We start from the raw sequence: 7,715 nt of genomic DNA on the forward strand, positions 1-7,715 counted from the left end.
ATGCCTCAGCCTGGGTGCGGGGCCAGCCCGTGAAGCAGCCCCCTCTGCCCCCCGGCACACAGCCAGTCCCCGAGGCCGTCGGGCATCGTGACCCTGCCTTCACCCCACTTACCTGTCCCCCGCTTCCCTGACCCCTAGCATCACGCTTCTCAGGCTCGGGAAGCCAGGGCTGTGGAAAGAGCCACCAAAGGCCACTGCTGAGGAGGGTGCACCAGGGATGGCTTTCCATCCATCCCCGTGCAAAGCAGGAGCAGGGGCCCCCGCGGGGAGCCCAGAGCTCCCTGGCGCAGCTGCAGGGCCTTGGGCAGGGCCAGGGGCAGTTGCCCCCAGAGCCCGGGGAACACATCCCATCCACGGAGGTGGCAGGAGGGCGTCACTGCGCACAGTGCTGCATGTAAGCCGCCCCCCCCAGCAGCCAGCGGGTGGCCTGTGTGTGGACAGCACAGCAGAGGCTGCCCCAGGGAGCAAATCCCGGCCCTATCCCCAGCCCTCAGGAGAGCAGCCACGGGCCTTTACTCCATAGTTCTCGAATCTTCTCCCTCTGGAAATTAACAGTGGACTCCCCCGCTGGCCTTCCCCACTCCCCTGCTACATGGCTCCCCGTTCGTGAAGTGGGGAGACGGCAGCTCCCCACAAGGTGGGGTTCAGTGGGAAGGTGTGTGTGGAGGGGCAGCTCATCAGTCCAGTCACGACGATGGGGGTGCTGGCGTGGGGGACAGCTGCCGGCCGGGGGACAGGTTGCTCCCTGCTGCCGCGGCTGCTTGCACGTTGTGGTCGGGGGTCCACATTTCTTCCCCGAAGAGGACCCAGTCGGGCGGTATCAGGAGGAAGGCCATGGTGAGACGTGAGCAGCCTTGTGTTCTTCCTGGAAAAGAGCCGGGAGACCCGGATCACTCCGCTCTGCTCCTCCCAACCTGCCCACGTCCCTCGCGTGTGATTCACATCAGCTCCCGTGGAGGCCGCCTCCCTCTGGCGGGTGGTTTGAGCATCCCACCAGCATCTGGACGACCTGATCCAACACTGGCTTATCTCTCACTCGCAGGGAAGGGGGCAGGGCGTTCCTCCCTCGCAGCATATCGCCCGGGCATCCCCACGGATCCCAGAGGTAGGCAGGTCTCCCCAGGGCCTCTTTCCGCCGAGCACCCCCTTTCCTTGGAGTCTGAGATGACGGTGCTGAAACGAGCACTAGAGGACCGCGCTGAAGATAGAACAGCATGCACAATCCTGCACACACCTTGCAACCTGGCACCAAAACACAGGAGGCAAACTCGGGTACGACTGAAGGGAGAAATGGTCCATCCTCCAGGTGTAGTTGGAGATTTCGATATCCTACACCACCAACCGATTAGACAGCCCGACAGCACCCACCACACTCGGTGCTGCACACGGCAAAATGCACACCCTCCTCAGCGGGACACGGAACATCCTGCAAGGTGCAAAAAGTGCTCGGTCACAAAACGAGGAGCGAAGCATTGAAGAGAATCGCTCTCACACGAAGCACGCGCTCCCACCACAGGGAGCGAGGTGAGAAGGGCAGCGACGAGGCACTTCGGGAGCCCCACAACCACGTGCGGACGAAGCAGCAGGCCTCTCAGTAACCGGCGGGGCCGAGATGTGTCTGCTGAGCTGCATGGAAAGGAGAGTACCACAGGCCAACATTCATGGGACGGAGCCAAAGTCCTGTTTCGAGGGAAACTTAGACGGTAAATGCCTGGATAGGAATAGAAAAAATCTCAAGTCGGTGCTTAAATTTTGACCCTAAGAACCTACAATACCAAGAAAAGGACAAAACAGTGAAACCGAACGCGAGTCCTTTGGGAAGAGCACCACAAGTGCATAAAGCAGTAGCTGACTGACCAAACACAGAAGGTGCGGTGGGGCAGAGAGAGGGAAGGGGAGAGGCACAAAGACTCTAAAATCAGGAACGGAAGAGGAGGGCTGACACCAGAATAATTCAGACACTGAAAGCATTTTAAGGGAACACTAGTAACAACTGCTTGCCGACAGTTGAGAGAGCTTAGATGAGACGCAGGCATCCTTGAAAGACACACGCTGGAAAACTTTCTTTTTTTTTTTTTTAATGTTAAAAAGATTTTATTATCAGAGTTTGGAAGACAGAGGGCTCACCCTGGCGTGCCCCGCGGTGACCCTGGGCCTCCGTCTGGGGTGGTGCCCCCGAGGGGACATGATCGGTGGAGGGTTCCCCCCCCCGGCATGAGTTGGGACAGGCACTCGCCGGGCATCTGTCCCTGAGGCCCTCTGTGCGCTGGCTCTGGGGTCAATGGGACAATGCTTTCCGGGAGGGCCTCTCGTGAGGTCTGATGCTCCGCCCTGGGGGGGTGCACGTATTTCCTAGGCCTAGGAGTGTTGGACTACCGGGGGCTGGGCACCAACTTCAGGGACTACGCCATTGTGTTCACCCAGCTAGAGTTCAAGGACGAGGCGTTCAACACCGTGGAGCTGTACAGTAAGTGGTGGACACCACGGGCCGGCCCCACGAACTCCCTGCCACGGGCGGCCACGCTGGGCAACTTCCCGCTGACTGTGCTGAGCCCCGGGCCTCCAGGGTCCCAGAGCAGCATCCCTGCCCTTCGGCCCCCTGCAGGAGGGGTGGCTGGGGCACGGGGCACACGTGGTGAGGGCTCCCCTCCCGCCCCACAGGCCGGACAGAGCTGGCCAGCCAGGAGGCCCTGCGCCTCTTTGCTAGGTGGAGCCAGTCCTGGGCTTCCTGTCTCAGCAGCAGGCCACATTGAGGCCGGACCGTGAGTGTCACCCGATGCCCACGGGCCCCTGGCTGACTTCTGTGGGTCTCGGGGTCCCTCCGAGCCTCAGGGAGTCAGGCAGGGTGGGGGTGGGGAGCTCTACACGGAGTCCCCTGCTCCTGCCCAAAGCCAGGCCTGCAGGGCCGGCCCCGTCTCGGGCGAGGCCGTGGGCAGAGCGGGGTGGCCGCGGTGTGTCCTGGGTGCCCACCCTCACAAGTCCTCTTCCCCCCCAGTCGCCTGTGCGCACAAGGCTTTCCACGTCAGCTGTCCTCCTGAGCATCACCCCAGATCCGACACCCCCGAGCTCTGCCCCGAGAAGGCCCGGGGCCCAGGACGGGGCTGACACCCCTCGAGGTGAATCTGGGGTCCTGGAACGCTCTGCTTGGGTTTCAGTGAATGCATCGACCTCCCGGTGGGACTGTGCCCACCGAGTCCTGTGAGGCTGGCCAGGCGCTGGCCTCCTTGCTCAGCCGCCTGGGAGCTTGGTGTGGGGCGGGCTGCTCTCAGGACTCATGGCAGTTCCAAATAAAACGATCCCACAAGGCCCTACAGATGCCTCTCACCTGTGTGCCGAGGGCGGACGGCAATGTCAGACGGGGCGCTGCCCTCTCGGGGCTCCGGTCGGTGCAGGGGGAGGAGGTGGGCGTGGGGCTCACCGAGGGCTGGGCCATACAGCCCAGAACCAGCTCTGGGTGGGGGGCACGTGGACGTGGGTCTTGGCTCCTGAGTGGGGGCTGGGCTGGGGGCAGCTGCTCTGCAAGCAGAGGTCACCGCAGTCCCTTGGCTGGAGGCAGGACTGTCTGTCTGAGTTAGAGCAGACCCTCGGGGGTCTGGACAGGTGCGGGCTGACGCAGTGGGCGTGGGTGCCCACCAGGGTGCGCGGCTGGGGTGCCACAGTGTCCAGGGCACAAGAGTGTGGCTTTCCCAGGCCTGGAGCTTTGGGGCCAGGGCAGGGGGCAGGATTCCAGAGGGACCGAGCCTGTGGCTCCTCCTGTGGTCTGGTGGGGCCGTGCCTGACGTCGTGGCGGAAGCTGGGCTGGGGGCTGCCCCTCACTCACGGAGGGGGGCGGTGCATGCAGGCTAGGGGTGGGCATGCTCACACACATCCAGCAGCCCTGTCCGTCAGCACCTGCTCGGGACGGAGAGCCCTGCTGTCACGCTGGTGCCGACTGTGGCCCATCGTCACCGTGGTTCTGCTTCTCACATGCAAATATCTCTATGAAGTGACTCGCAGGGACGCCTCCCGGCTGCTTGCCTCTCTTCCGCAGGGGCTAGGATGGGAGGCCCAGGGGTCTCACAGGGGAACACGATGGCCTTCAAATTCAGGCAGCACCCGCCAGGCCGAGCCCCTAGGCCGCCCGCCTGTGTCCCAAAAGCCCCTCTCCCCCCACATTGACCCACCCCAGGCTGGCTCAAGGCTCTGGGTTGGCTGGACGCCCACGGCAGGGTCAGGTGGGTGGGGAGACTTAAACTCAGTGCCCCGGTGGCCGAGGAAGGAGGGTGACAATGGTACCAGGGAGGCTGACGTGTGTGCTGGTCTTGGTGCTTATGCCTGCTACGGGGTGCCGGCCGCAGGGACAGCTACCCAGGGAGTCCCACAACCTCACCTGGAACAAGATGAGCCACACACCTGCGTTCCCCAAGGCTGACAGCCAGGCCGACTGGGGCCAGGCATGCAGTGTGTGTGGTGGCTGGAAGATCACTCCCTGAAAATCTCCAAAGGGCCATCCTGGAACAGGGGGCAGTGCCGTGAGGGCGGAAGGGGTTTCAGGCCCTGGCCTCTCTCTGAGGAGCTGGTGGCCATGCAAGAGGGGGGAGGGCCGAGGGCCCCAGGCAGGTGCTGCCTCAGGGCACTGGGGATGCTAGGTGGGCAGAGGCCAAACGAGCAGAGCGTGTTCCAGAACAACCAGATGGCTGGCAGGTGGAAGGTTCTAGTGGAGGTGGCCGTGGGAACTGACTCCCCGGGAATGTGGGTTTGTGGCAGGAAGTCAGAGCGATGGGGCCGAGGGCCGAGCTGGAAGGAAGGGGGAGGCCTTTCACGGGAAGGGAATTCCAGCACATGGTAACCACAGCCCAGCCCTCGGGGCCCCAGCACACCCGGCACCTGCCCGCCAAGGCCCAGAGGGGCAGCCGGGGCCCTGTGCAGGGGCTATGCCGACCTGTTGGTGCTGGACCCGGCCCGGGCCTCAGGCCAATGTCAGTGTCCGGTGGGGTCCTGAGGGCCCGGCTGGGAGCCTGGCACGGGCTGCTACGCCAGCACGCTCTCCACAGTTTTCAGGGTTCTGGTACATTCTGGCTGTCGCCTGTGAGGGCCAGAGATTCTTGCCAGGCAGAGACAGGAGGAAGCTGGGGGCATCGATGTTGGAGGTCCACAATGCGGGCCAGCTGAAGGTGGTCCTTGCCTTCAGCCAGTGAGTGGACCGGGGAGGGTCCCAGCACATTCTTCACGGAGCCCTGACCACAAACAGCCCAGACATCTCCCTGTCAAAAGGGGAAAGGGAGCCGGGGGCGGGGGGAGCCAGACCCACGATCACCTGCACATCTGACAGACCATCTCTGCGGCCCCGAAACCCTTCCTGCCCCTAAAAATTAAGGCCTGGTTTTGGGAGAGGCCACCACGTACACGGGAGCACTCGGCAGAGAGTGGGTGTTCCGAGGGTTTCCCTTAAGCTGTGGGACTGACCCTGCACCAAAATGGAAAATTCCAGGAAGCCAGAGCCAACAAAGGGTTCCCGCCTTGCCGCCCCCCCCCCCCCCCAGGTCACAGGGGTGTCAGTCACACACATTAATTCTGCGGAAAGATAGGAAAAAGGCGATGTTCAGGAATACTTGAGCGTATGAAGGCCCGGGCCTGGAGAGAAAGACCTGGGGGTGGGCGTGTCCCCGGCTTCACGGCCACAGGCCCGGGAGAGGCCGCTCCTCTGTCCCAGGGCTGGGTGGATGGGAGGGACAGCGGCCCACGGGGCGGGCAGGCAGGCCACGGTCCCAGAGCGCACAAGCATGCAAGTGCCCGCAGCCTAGGCCTGGAAGGTGGTTGGGTGTGTGGGAGGGACTCCGGACCCTTCCCAGTTGCCCCTGCTGTGCAGGCCTGATCGGGCGGCCCCACGCTTCTCTTCCGGTCCAGTGAAGGGGGTCGAGGGCTTCCACGTGCTGTCCACCGACTACAGATATGGCGTGGTCTACGTGCGCCTGGGCCGGGCCGGCCGGACCTCTAAGACCCTACTGCTCCTCAGTGAGTCCAGTGGAAAAATCTGGGGAGGGGGCGTGCGGGGTGCGGGTCAGGTGGGGGACGGAGGGGAGACAAGCTCAGAGGGCAAGGTATGGAAGCACCTGACAGAGCTCATCTCGGGCTCCCTGACAGAGCACCACAGACTGTACCGCACGGGCGCCCGCGATGGACATGATTCTCACGGCTCAGCGCGCCGACCTGGCGAATTCCGGGGAGGTCCCCATTCCTAGTTTGCAGATGGCCGCCTCTTCACTATGTCAAGTGTCGGGGAGAGGGCTCCGGTGTCTTCCTCTTCTTATACGGGCACTGACCCCATCATGAGCAGCCAGCTAACCCCACACACCTCCAAGACCCCAGGACGTCACACCATCCCTCTGGGGCTCTGATGGATGAATTTGGGGGGACACGAACACACATCCGTTCCTGTCACGGCCCTTGCGCTGCGGGCTGGCAGGAAGTGGGAGGTAGGAGGTCAGGGCCGGGACACACACAGCAAACGGGTGGCCAGGTGGGCGGGCGGAGCGCGGCGCCCGGACGGGGGGACCGGGTGGGCGGGTCTCTGGTGTGGCTGCCACGGGGCTGAGTGGGGGCGGCCAGTGCACGGGCGGAGCCCAGAGGGCAACAGGCCCGGAGTGGGACTGACCCTCTGCATGGAGGCAGGGGACCCCCTGGGCTGAGGGCAGGATCGGGGGAGCAGGGGGAGGTGGTGAAGGGAGGGTGGGCGGGGAGCTGCTGTCCAGGGAGGGGTGGGGGGAAGGGGGCACAAACCCACTTCGGGGCACCGAGGCCTGCAGGACAGCCATCGGAGAGGTCGGAGGGGTCCCGTGGAGTCTCCGTGGAGGAGGGCGTGGCCAGGAGCGAAGCGGGAGGGGCATCAGGCTCCAGCCCATGGGTCCTGTGAGCAGAGGGGCCTCCCCAAGTGGCCCTGTGTGGTGCCCGCCTTGGGGCTGCACTGGGGACACCCCCCTACCTCGGAGCACAGAGGGGACAGAGGCACACTCCCCATCACCCGCCTGCTGCCCCCTCCCTTGGCAGCACACTGGCTTCTCTGTCCTGCCAGCTCGGAGGGCGCTGCGGTGGCCACGGGCTCGGGGACGGCCCCAGAGGGCCAGAGCTGGGGACTCTGACCTTGTGACTCTGCTTTCAACTGCAGGCAGACAGAGCAGGTCCAGCTTCCCGAGCATGAAAAAATTCGTAGACATATGGGAGATTTTGGAGCTCGCAAACGGCGTGACTGTTCTCCCAAAGATGGTAACAGACGGCCACGGGCCCTCCCGTGCAGGCCAACAGCACGCCCGGCCCCCATCCATCCCGTCGAGCTCAGTGCTTCTCTCCCTCCTGCAGCCTCGTGTGCCCACACCATCCTGCCCTGAGAGCCCGCGTCCACCCACCTGTCCCTTCGCGGCTCCACCCGCGGTCCCCCTTGACCCCGGGAACATCGCTCAAGACTGCAGGTCTGCACAGCCAATGGCCTATTGGGACGCGTTGGAATACCCCAGGCCACTGATGGGGTGAAGTCCAGGGCCATGGCCGTAGCCCAAGCGGGATCCTTTATGATCTTGGAGAGATGGGGATAGGAAGGCGGTAGGAGGGCAGGTGTTGGCCAGGCAGGAGGATGCCCGACCGGACCCATTCTGCCCACGCCCTCCGGATTACGTGGGGGAAAGAGTCTGCCACACTTCTCTGCTGGGAAGTAGACCACGGCTCTTGGACCAATGTCGTCC

The 7,715-nt window shown here is 63.9% G+C and overlaps 1 pseudogene; it reads left to right on the forward strand.

Moving 5' to 3' along the window:
- Positions 1-1,393: 1,393 nt before the first annotated feature.
- Positions 1,394-7,506, forward strand: LOC148162106 (uncharacterized; annotated as a pseudogene).
- Positions 7,507-7,715: the final 209 nt, after the last annotated feature.

Source organism: Eumetopias jubatus, unplaced genomic scaffold (genome assembly GCF_037043125.1).
Source record: "Eumetopias jubatus isolate StellerSeaLion01/CBP00866 unplaced genomic scaffold, mEumJub1_p1.0 scaffold_20, whole genome shotgun sequence".
NCBI lineage: Eukaryota > Metazoa > Chordata > Mammalia > Carnivora > Otariidae > Eumetopias > Eumetopias jubatus.